We start from the raw sequence: 12,776 nt of genomic DNA, 5'->3' as shown, positions 1-12,776 counted from the left end.
GTGTTAGAGATAAAGTCACAGTACTCTCATAAACTATTAATGGGGGTATAGTTATCTCTTTCTGTAGAGGAATTTAAGAATTTATACCAGAGTTTAAAAGATGCACTACTTTTACCCCAGCCATTCTTGTCCCTGGAATGTATCCAACAGCAAGCAGTTCAGTCTTGTTTTCAATAAGGAAAAAGTTGGAAAGACCTAAATTTCTATAAATAGAATATTGGTTAAACAATAGTAAGTACTATGTAGCTATTAAAAGTGTGAGGTAGAGCAGACTTCTGTGGGTGCCAGTGGGAATGGTCCCCTTGGAGTCCTAGGTGAGAGTCTTCAGGATTTGGGGTAGGGGGTGGGGTATAGAGGATTCCTAAAACCATGGATCACCCATTTGTGCTTTGGGACATATTCAATGTTTGTTTTTTTTTTCAGGAAGCCTTGCAGCTACCCTAAAAATTGAATGTATTGTAGAACAGCTCCATGAGCAATGGTGGCAGGGTCTGCATTGTACTATGATTTGTGTGTTCTGGGAAAAACCTTTCAATTTGTTGACTATACTATTCAGTATGGCTGTATAGCTCATTGTGCTTTAGAATACTCTGGTGGTGTTGCATGTATTCTAGACCATTAGTGGAGCCTACAATTAGAAATTCAGGTATAGTCTTTGCAGAAACTGTTAGTCAACATTTCTATGGTATCCAAAGAGGTGAATTGTGGTTGCAAAAAACCCAAGTGATCCAAAATCAAATATCTGTAAAAGAGAAATTGGTTTGGAAGGAGACAAAATCTTCACCAATAGTCCATCAGATTTCTTTAATAGCCACAGTTGTGTGCCAACTGGTCATGTTTGGTTAGAAGCTGATAACACATAGAACTGTACAGATTCCAGGTACTGTGGATCTATTTTATACGGACTAATAAGAGGACTTGTCTACTTCAAGATTTGGCTTCTGAGTGATTTCAGATTTCTGCATGACAGCTTTAATGGCCACAGATTTTCTAATCATTAGCAAACATTTATTCTTTTGATTTGATTATTGCCTCCCATTCAAGTGAATTTGTTGTTGCCACTTAAACTACTACTTACTAATAAACTATTCGCTATTCAAAAAAAAAAGTGTGAGGGAGATTGGTATTTACTGACATGGAAAGAAAACTACAATACATCATCGACTCAAAAAGCAATATACAAAATAGTATTATGATGGAATCCTGTTTATGTAAATACTGTCTGGGTGTGTATATGTGTGTATTTGTAGAAGACACTGTGGGGATAGGGGTAAATTGGACTTACCTCTGTGAGACAGAAGGGGGACACTTTCTGAATTCTAGACTTAAGTATTATTTGTAGTTTTGACAAAAGCAGGTACTATTTTTTTAACTATATTAAAATATTTTAATAAAATGACTATGGGGGACCTGAGGATTCAAGATGGCAGCATGAGAGGTGAGATGGAGAACTCCTCCCCAAACCACAAATAGTACAAAAATATAGTTAATTAATACAACTAACCCTAAAACAGCAACAAGAAAGAAGGCTGAACCAGACAACATACAGACCTCACAAACACAGCAGATCTCACAAAAGGTAACATACAAAAGCCTTAATCCAATGGGATCCAGGCCCTTCCCTAACCCCAGCTCACCAGCAGGAGGAAAAAAAACTGAGTGGGGAGGGGGTGGAAGCCTGGGACTGCTGAACACCCAGCCCTGCAGGTCTGCTTTGTGAGCACAAACCTACACTGTGCTCTGGACATTGGGGAACTCAGATACACGAGTGCTTGAGCGACTGAGATTCCAGCCATCTGTGGAGGAGGGGATCCACACCCGGCAGCTCTGTGACAGAGGAAAGGCAGGTAGTCTGAGAGGCTTCCTAGCAGCCAGAGGGCTGCTGAAGGAGCGGGGTTTGCACAGTGCTTGCTGTGTGGGGGAGGGGAGAGCTGGGCAAAGTTGTCTGAGTAGCTCTGCCCAGCAGGTTGGTAACATTGGGGAGCTTCAGGTGCTTCATCCCCCTGTCTGGCTGCTCACCTCCAAGGCCCCCTACTGTGATACGCAGCCTGCAGAGCCTTCCTCCTGACCTGACAGCACCGGCTCACAAACCGGCAGTCACTACACTGGCATCAGGCCAGCCAGAGGGAGGCCCCACATACGACAGTTAGAGACGCCAAGCACAGAGGCTTACACCTGTGTGCGTAGCCCACTGGCTCTGACACTGGACACAGGCACCGCAGATGGGAATCAGGAAACAGCTCTCTCCTCACCCCCAGGCACCAGCTCCACTCCCCTACAACCCCCAACCTCACTCTAGGGGCTGAGCAGCACCAGAAACTGGAGCTTCTGGGCACTAGGGGGTACCACACAGAATTATGAAACATCAAAAAAACATGGTTCAGACCAAAATCTCACAATCCCCAGAAAAAGGGCCTAATGAAACCGAACTCACCAATCTTTCTGAAAGAGAGTTCAAAATAAAAATTATAAACATGCTTATGGAGGTACAGAAAAATATTCAAGAACTCAGGAATGAATTTAAGTCAGAGATTCAATCATTAAGAAATTCCATATCTGAAATGAAACATACAATGGAGGGATTTAAAAGCAGATTAGATGTTGTAGAAGAGACGGTAAATGGAATAGAAATTAGAGAAGAGGAATACAAAGAAGCTGAGGCACAGAGAGAAAAAAGAATCTAGAAGAATGAAAGAATATTAAGAGAACTGTGTGACCAATCCAAATGGAATAATATTCGCATTATAGGGGTACCAGAAGAAGAAGAGAGAGAAAAAGGGATAGAAAGTATGACTGAGGAGGTAAGTGCTGAAAACTTACTGAATCTGGGGAGGTAGTCTCTCAACCCATGGAGGTGCACAGATCTCCCAACACAAGGGACCCAAGGAAAACAACATCAAAACATATAATAATTAAAATGGCAAATATCAAGGATAAAGACAGACTTATAAAAGCAGCTAGAGAGACCGAAAAGATCACATACAAAGGAAAACCCATCAGGCTATCATCAGACCTCTCAACAGAAACCCTACAGGCCAGAAGGGAGTGGCATGATGTATTTAATGCAATGAAACAGAAGGGCCTGGAACCAAGAATACTCTATCCAGCAAGGTTTTGATTTAAATCTGAAGGAGGGATTAAACAATTTTCAGAGAAGCAAAAGCTGAGAGAATTTACCACCCACAAACCACCTCTACAGTGCATTTTGGAGGGCCTCCTATAGATGGAAGTATTCCTAAGGCTAAACAGATGTCACCCAAGGGATAGACAAAGAGTACAGAATACAATTCATAACATACAAAGAATGGAGGAGGAAGAAAAAAGGAAGAAAAAAAAGAACCTTTAGGTTGTGTTTGTAATAGTATACAAAGTGTGTTATATTAGACTCTTAGATAGTAAGGGAATTACCCTTGAATCTTTGGTAACCACAAATCTAAAGCCTGCAATGGCAATAAGTATGTACCTACCAATAATCACACTGAATATAAATGGTCTGAATGCACCAATCAAAAGACACAGAGTTACTGAATGAATAAAAACACAATGCTGCCTACAAGAGACTCACTTCAAACCCAAAGACATACACCGACTGAAAGTAAACAGATGGAAAAAGAAATTTCATGCAACTAATAGTGAGAAAAAAGCAGGAGTTGCAGTACTTTTATCAGACAAAATAGACTTCAAAACAAAGAAGTAACAAGAGACAAAGAAGGACATTACATAATGATAAAGGGGTCAGTCCAACAAGAGGATACAACTATTATAAATATCTTTGCACCCAACACAGGATCACCTACATATCTGAAACAAATACTAACAGAATTAAAGGGTGATATAGAATGCAATGCATTCATTTGAGGAGACTTCAACACAACACTCACTCCAAAGGACAGATCAAGCAGATGGAAAATAAGTAAAGAGAGAGAGGCAGTGAACAACATATTAGAACAGATGGATGTAATGGACATCTACATCCAAAAGCAACAGGATACACATTCTTATCAAGTGCACATGGAACATTTTCAAGAATAGATCATACACTAGGCCACAAAAAGAACATCAGTAAATTCAAAAAGATTGAAATTGTGCCAACCAGCTTCTCAGATCACAAAGGAATGAAACTAGAAACAAATTACACAAAGAAAATGAAGAAGCCCACAAACACATGGAGGCTTAATAACATGCTCCTAAATAATCAATGGATCAATGACCAAATAAAAACAGATCAAGCAATATTTGGAAACAAATGACAACAATAATTCAAGAACACAAAATCTGTGGGACACAGTGAAGGCCGTGCTAAGAGAGAAATATATTGCAATACAGGCCTACCTCAGGAAAGAAGAACAATCCCAAATGAATAATCTAAACTCACAATTAATCAAACTAGAAAAGGAAGAACAAATGAGGCCCAAAGTCAGTAGAAGGAGGGGCATAGTAAAGATTAGAGCAGAAATAAATAAAATTGAGAAGAAGAAAACAATAGAAAGAATCAATGAAAGCAGGAGCTGGTTCTTCAAGAAAAAAAACAAAATAGATAAACCCCTAGCCAGACTTATCAAGAAAAAGAGAATCTACACACATAAACAAAATCAGAAATGAGAAAGGAAAAATCACTATGGACACTACAGAAATACAAAGAATTATGAGAGAATACTATGAAAAATTATATGGTAACAAGCTGGATAACCTAGAAGAAATGGACAGCTTTCTAGAAAAATACAACCTTCGAAGGCTGACCCAGGAAGAAACAGAAAATCTGAATAGACAAATTACCTGCAAAGAAATTGAATTGGTAATCAAAAAACTACCTAAGAAAAAATCCCTTGACCATATGGTTTCACTGTTGAATTTTATCAAACATTTAGTGAAGACCTAATACCCATCCTCCTTAGAGTTTTTCAAAGAGTAGAAGAGGAGGGAATACTCCCAAACTCATTCTATGAGGCCAACATCACTCTACTACCAAAACCAGGCAAAGACACCACAAAGAAAGAAAATTAAAGACCAATATCGCTGATGAACATAGATGCAAAAATACTCAACAAAATATTAGCAAACTGAATTCAAAAATACCTCAAAAAGATCACCCATCATGATCAAGTGGGATTCATCACAAGGATGCAAGGATGGTACAACATTCGAAAATCTATCAACATAATCCACTACATCAACAAAAAGAAGGACAAAAACCACATGATCATCTCCATAGATGCTGAAAAAGCATTCGACAAAATTCAACATCCATTCATGATAAAAACTCTTAACAACATGGGTATAGGGGACAAGTACCTCAACACAATAAAGGCCATATATGACAAACCCACAGCCAACATCATACTGAACAGTGAGAAGCCAAAAGCTTTTCCTTTAAGATCAGGAACAAGATAAGGATGCCCACTCTCCCCACTTTTATTCAACATAGTTCTTGAGATCCTAGCCACAGCAATCAGACAACACAAAGAAATAAAAGGCATCCAGATTGGTAAAGAAAAAGTAAAACTGTCCCTGTTTGCAGATGACATTATATTGAACATAAAAAACCCTAAAGAATCCACTCCAAAACTACTAGATCTCATATCTGAATTCAGCAAAGTTGTGGGGTACAAAATTAATACACAGAAATCTGTTGCATTCCTATACACTAATGAAGAACCAGCAGAAAGAGAAATCAGAAAAACAATTACATTCACAATTGCATCAAAAAGAATAAAATACCTAGGATTAAACCCAACCAAGGAAGTGAAAGACCTATACCCTGAATACTACAAGACACTCTTAAGAGAAATTAAAGAGGACACTAATAAATGGAGATTTGCCCCATGCTCTTGGCTAGGAAGAATTAATATTGTCAAAATGGCCATCCTGCTTAAAGCAATCTACTGATTCAATGCAATCCCTATTAAAATACTGACAGCATTCCTCAATGAACTAGAGCAAATAATTCTAAAATTCATATGGAATGACAAAAGATCCTGAATAGCCAAAGTAATCCTGAGAAGGAAGAATAAAGCAGGGGAAATTATGCTCCCCGACTTCAAGCTCTACTACAAAGCCACAGTAATCAAGACAATTTGGTAGTGGCACAAGAACAGACCCATAGACCAGTGGAACAGAATAGAGAGCCCAGATATAAACCCAAGCATAGATGGTCAGTTAATATATGATAAAGGAGCCATGGACATACAATGGGGAAATGACAGCCTCTTCAACAGCTGATGCTGGCAAAACTGAACAGCTACATGTAAGAGAATGAAACCAGATTATTGTCTAACCCCATACTCAAAATGGATCAAAGACCTGAATGTAAGTCATGAAACCATAAAACTCTTGGAAAAAAACATAGGCAAAAATCTCTTGGACATAAACATGAGCAGTTTCTTCATGAACATATCTCAGCGGGCAAGGGAAACAAAAGCAAAAATGAACAAGTGGGTCTATATCTAACTAAAAAGCTTCTGTACAGCAAAGGACACCATCAGTAGAACAAAAAGACATCCTACAGTATGTGGGAATATATTCATAAATGACATATCCGATAAGGGGTTGACATCCAAATTATATAAAGAGCTCATGCACCTTAACAAACAAAAAGCAAATAAACCAATTAAAAATGGGCAGAGAAGCTGAACAGACACTTCTCCAAAGAAGAAATTCAGATGACCAACAGGCACATGAAAAAATGCTGCACATTGCTAATCATCAGGGAAATGCAAATTAAAACCACAATGAGATATCACCTCACACCAGTTAGGATGGCCAATATCCAAAAGAAAAACAACAACAAATGTTGGCAAGGATGTGGAGAAAGGGGAACCCTCCTACACTGCTGGTGGGAATGTAAACTAGTTCAACCATTGTGGAAAGCAATATGGAGTTTCTTCAAAAAACTCAAAACAGAAATACCATTTAACCCAGGAATTCCACTTCTAGGAATTTACCCTTAGAGTGCAGTAGCCCAGTTTCAAAAAGACATACACACCCCTATGTTTATCACAGCACTGTTTACAAAAGCCAAGAAATGGGAGCAACCTAAGTGTCCATCAGTAGATGAATGGATAAAGAAGATGTGGTACATATACACAAGGGAATATTACTCAGCCATAAGAAACAAACAAATCCTATAATTTGCAACATGATGGATCTAGAGGGTATTATGCTCAGTGAAATAAACCAGGCAGAGAAAGATAAGTATCAAAATGATTTCACTCATCTGTGGAGTATAAGAACAAAGAAAAAACAGAAGGAACAAAACAGCAGCAGACTCACAGAACCCAAGAATGGACTAACAGTTACCAAAGGGAAAGGGACTGGGGAGGATAGGTGGGAAGGGAGGGACAAGGTGGAAAAAGGGACATTACAATTAGCACACATAATGTAGAGGAGGCAGTGGGGACATGGGAAAGGCAGTATATACAGAGAAGACAAGGAATGACTTTATAGCATCTAACTATGCTGATGGACAGTGACTGTAATGGGGTATGTGGGGGCGACTTGATAATAGGGGGAGTCTAGTAACCATAATGTTCAAATAATTGTACATTAACCATACCAAAACAATATATATATATGACTATGGGGGAAGCTATTCTCCCAAACGACCTTTTAATAATGGAGAAATTGTGTGAAGTGTCCAGAGTACGCAGAAAGAACAATCACTATTAAATGTGATTATTAGGAAAGGCTTCAAGGAGGAAGTGGCATTGAGCTGGGTCCTTGAACAGCAATGGGTCTCCATTAAGCAAAGATGGGGGGGAGAAAGGGAGTTCTCAGGCATAAAATGACTTAAGCAAAATGCGGGCTTAGAAATGAATAAGACCTGTTAGATGTTCTCACAATCTATTGTTGCATCACAAACCAAAAAGAACTTGGTGAGTTAAGACAATAATTATTTATTATTATCAATCACAGTCCTGGGGACTGAGTAGGCTCAGCTAGGCAATTCTCACCTGGGGTATCTCATGTGGTTACAGTCACACTGTGGATGGGGCAGGAGTCATCTCAGTTTCCTCAGTCACATGCCTGGTGTTTGATGGTGGCTGTTGGCTGTCAGCCACATTACTTACACTGAATCTTCCATATGACCTGGGCTTCCTCACAGCACATGGCTGGGTTCAAAGAGTGGGCATCCCAAGAGGATGAGGCTGACCCTGCGTTATCTTCTATAGCCTTGCCTCAGAAAGTGGATAAAGTGACTTTTGTTATAGTCAGAGACCTATTCAGATTCAAGGGAAGGGACCTTAGATGCTACCACCACTCCACCCCTGACTAAAGAAATAACAGTATCACATTGTAAGGAGATGATGAGGGTTGGGGGATCCTGCCCATGAGCTCTCCAGTTTACCACAGTTCCCAACACTCTCTAAAGTCTCTTCTGACAGGAGTCGGCTTCTATCTACATTATGTCCTGGGATCCATAGGCCGTGGAGTTTGTATGTCCTACAGACAAAAGGAACAGAGGATTTGGAGCAAATAGGTAATAGAGGGAGCTTTTGGCTTTAAAAAGATCACGATGATGATATCTTTCAGGGAGGTCTAGAGGAAAGACAGATTAAATAATAAAACCAGTAGGTGCTAAAGCTGTTGCCCCTCATCAACTCCCCTGCACAATTCCACAAAATGATGACTAAGTATGATTGATGGAAACCTCAATTCTTGTAGAACCATATTCTCCTCTGCCTGGCAGGAAATTACTAGGCCTTGGGAAGTAATTGAACTTTTTGAGAATACCAAGCTAGCATTTCAGGAATACTGACTGATATTTCTCCAACTGAGCTAAGCACACAGACTACCTGGGAATGAAGCCTGACTTGACCGTCAGGCTCACTCTCCTCCCAAGCACTCCAATAGCTTGTCTCCTAGTGTGGTACTGCAGAACAGTGAAGGAAAAAGGGAGCAGAGAGGCTGGAAGGTCTGGTTGGACTAGCGAATTTAAGCTTAGCTCCTACAATCATTCCCAGCTTCCTTCAAGTCCTGTTAAGAGATTTGTGTCAGGCAACAAACATTGCAGCATTAGCCTAGTTTTTAAAGTTTTTTTTTTTCTTAACCTCCAACTATTACTATTCTATTGGACAACCTGTCAAAATCCACCTGTACTTTTTCTAAGATTGCCTTTCTTCCTTTTTCATTGGCAATAGACAGAGTCATTTTCCCTAATACTATGTAATTTAGAAGAGACTGTGTCAAATGCAAAATATTTCTAATCTCCATAATTAAGATGCTGCTGGTCTGACAGTTTTGCTCTCTTACTCCCCCTTAGCTAGTTGCAGAAATATAGAAAGACATTTAAAAAGCAAAAATGACATGCTATTCCCCTCCCAAAGGGCCTTCTCATGACTATCAGCAACATCCCTAGACTTTCCTCTAAAGAGTTTCATTTATGGCTTCTTCAAAAGCAAGAAAGAGACAGTACTAACATTCTCCAGACCATCTTCTCTCCATTTCCAGAAAATATATGTCCTGTCCTCAGTTTGGATTTAGAGAAAATCCAGACCCGCCACCCTTCTTATGACCTACCCTTGAGGTCAGCACCTAGCACAGTGTGGGAGACAGAATAGTCACCAATAAATTTGGGTTAAATAATTGACCAAATTCTCAAGTCAAAGAGAAATTTACAGGTGAGAAGTAGCGAAACCTTGCAGTTGGTAGCAAAGAATCTTTGAAGATCATATAGTCTACTTTCACTTTTAGAAAAAAAAGAAAAAAAGATTCACCAGGATTGTCCTATATTAAACTCTTTCCTTCTGCTTCTTGCTAGTTTGACAATATGTTTAGGTGTGTCCTATAAAAAGTCTCTTTTCACTTTTACAATAATCCTATTATGTAAATATCATCAGTATTTTAGAGATTAGGGAAAAGGATGTATTTTTAAAATGGTCTAGAATAGCCAATGATTCTGTAACATCTTCCTATGTTGACAGATAGTAACTGCACTAGTGGGGGTGAGGATTTAATAATGTGGTAACTGTTGAACCACTGTGTTGTATATTTGATACCAATCTAAGATTGTATATCAACTAATAACTTGAATTAAAAAATTGGTCTAGATAGACTGGATTATGCTGCTACAACAAATTTACCCTCAACTCTAAGTGGTTTAACAGATTGAAGGTTTATCTTTCCCTCACAGTATGTATGACACAGCAGCTGGCCCAGCAGGCCCAGATGGTAGTATCTGCTCCATATAGTCATTTAGGGACCCTTGCTTATGGAGGCATGTTGCTGTACCTTGTATAACATGAGGTCTTTCAGCCTCTCAGAGAGAAGAAAGAATTGGATAATTATCCATGGATTTTCTCGCTGCTTCAGGCCCAGAAACAACACATTCTTTGGGTTGCGTTTAATTAGCTAGTATTAGTCATGTGTCCTCACATAACAATAAGGGAGAAGAAATGCAGAAGAAATGGAATATTTCTTAAGCATTACTATCACTGCTCTATAAGGTAATAATCTGCCCACAATCCCACAGCTATTTGGTGGCAGGATTGGCACCTAGATCTAAGTTGTCTGATTCCAGAGCCCATGTTCTTAACCATTGCATTTTCTTTCCATAACTTCATTATGCTTATTTTGGGGCTAGAAATGGCCATGGCCTGGGAGGCAGCTGCAGCATAGTAGAAAGATCACTGGACTTGAGATAGGTGGATTTGCAAACCCATTTTGCCATTTATTAGTTGTGAGGTCCTGGGCAGGTTCTGTAACCTCTCTGCTAACAGCAACTTTCCCATCTATAAAATAGGGATCAATAAAACTTTCTCATTAGGTCATTGTGAATGTACAAGTATCTCTGAGAAACTTCATGACATATGAGACTCTCACAACAAATGTTCGAGTCTAGATTCTTATAATTTCTCCTTTCTGCCCCTCTTTCTGTCACGTAAGTGCCTTCCTTGGACGTAAGTCCCTCCATAGTGAGACTTGAAAATTCTAGTTGAAATTCTACCAAAAACCTCAGTAACCTGATCCCAACATGTCCAGCATTAAATTTCTCATTTTATTTTCAGTCCTTTCCCTGACATCAGCAAGCTGCTTCATGTGTTGCCAAGCACAACTTATTCATGACTTCAGGAAAAAGGAAAGTATAATGTCACAGTGGAAGTAAATTTGTGGCTTGAGAGCAGTTTTGCATTTAAAAACATTGGAAATGTTGGCACCTCTCTAGGAAGTAAATGTCAAGGTGCATTAATACAGAGTGAGCACCAATGCCTTCAGGTATCAACCTGTTGAGAAAGCCCATCTGGTTCATCATTGTAGCCTCTTCTAAACTCTGAAAATAGGTTCTCTATGTTATTTTAATGTTATTTAGAAAAAAATTAAACATCTACTAAGGTGACCAGGTAATAAGAAAGAATATCTTATTTAGATGCTTAGTGGACATTTTTCTCCTGGGAAAAGAAATTGTTTCTTATGGGAAGGTACGTAAACTCCTTCAGGCCCCTGGGTATTTGATTAGGAGAGTATTGGTAGAGATAATTTACAATCTTAGGAGTCAAGGATCATGGCAAAAGTAATGAACTCCCCTGAAGCAAGGCTCCTTTGTCAAAAGGAGCCTGAAGTTCAACAACTTTTATTCTTTAACTTTGCTTTTCTTGTTAGTAACTCAAACATCCTGACACTTGAGTTGCAGTCTTGGGCTTTGGAGTCAGACAAATGTGAATTTGAATTTGATTGCCAGCTCAGAAAACTACTAACTGTGGGGACTTGTCCCAGTCACATAAGATCTCTGAGCCCAGTATCCTCCTCTGTGACATTACATCATGGCTAGTAAATGAGGGAGAGCACTTTGCAAGGTTACAATGGTATGCCTGGCATGTTTGACACTTGGAACAGATAATTTTTAGCTCACTCCTCTAGGTGACAAAATTATGGTTAAAAGTAATAATCATTTTCTTAATTTATCCTTCATTTTAAAACAATTAAAAAGAATAAATTTCAATGTTTAAGAACTAAAAGGTATGTTTTGTATGAACTAAAATACACCCTACTAGTCAAGCTATTTACACCTTTCAGTTCACTATTTGACTATTTTAAGTTTTGAACTATTAATTAAACAAAATAAACTGTCACATAGAGTGACTGAATTAAACTAACCCAGTATTGTGTCTTTGTCTTTGGAACCAACGTGCTATCATTGTTTATTTATATTTACTGTTTAAATGGAGGGATATCTCCTACTACAAGGGTTGGGGACACAAACAATGCCTTAAGTGAGCTGAAACAATTCCTAACCATTATGAGCTTACTTTGATGCAAACCTGTGAAGCTGTGTCCCCATGGGTAAGGGTTGACTGTGTAACTAGGGGTTCTCTGGATAAACTTCCATTTTAAGATACAATGTTTATTAAGAGATAAGTAATAAATATTTGCTAATTTAATGCTTATATATACATATATAATAAGGTTATGTAAGTCCATACACACACACACACACACACACACATATATATACATATTATATAAGTACATATACATATTATAGAAACCCAACTGTTTAGAAAGTAGACCAATCAAAGATGTTTTAGGGAAGAGCATTTTATCACTAACATTGTTTAAAATTGTTGACACACAGTAACAATAAAAAACAGACTAGTCTTCATTGTTTTTGAAATTCCCTACAGATAATGCACCTTCTGTTGTTGCACGAGGCCAGCCACTCCCACTGCCCTGCCGTTAGCATGCCTCTGGGAAGTTCCTGGCATACAGTAAGCACTCCACACCTGTCAGTTATTATTATTTCTCTACAAGTCTTTTAAAACCAGAGATTATTAGGATCTTTT

The 12,776-nt window shown here is 38.7% G+C and overlaps 1 pseudogene; it reads left to right on the top strand.

The window, feature by feature from the left end:
* The first annotated feature begins 478 nt into the window (after positions 1 to 478).
* LOC118921489 (mitochondrial inner membrane protease subunit 1-like) lies at positions 479 to 1,016 on the top strand (annotated as a pseudogene).
* Positions 1,017 to 12,776: the final 11,760 nt, after the last annotated feature.

The sequence above is a fragment of the Manis pentadactyla genome, chromosome 3, assembly GCF_030020395.1.
Source record: "Manis pentadactyla isolate mManPen7 chromosome 3, mManPen7.hap1, whole genome shotgun sequence".
Lineage (NCBI taxonomy): Eukaryota > Metazoa > Chordata > Mammalia > Pholidota > Manidae > Manis > Manis pentadactyla.
This window is presented reverse-complemented; position numbering and strand designations above follow the sequence as displayed.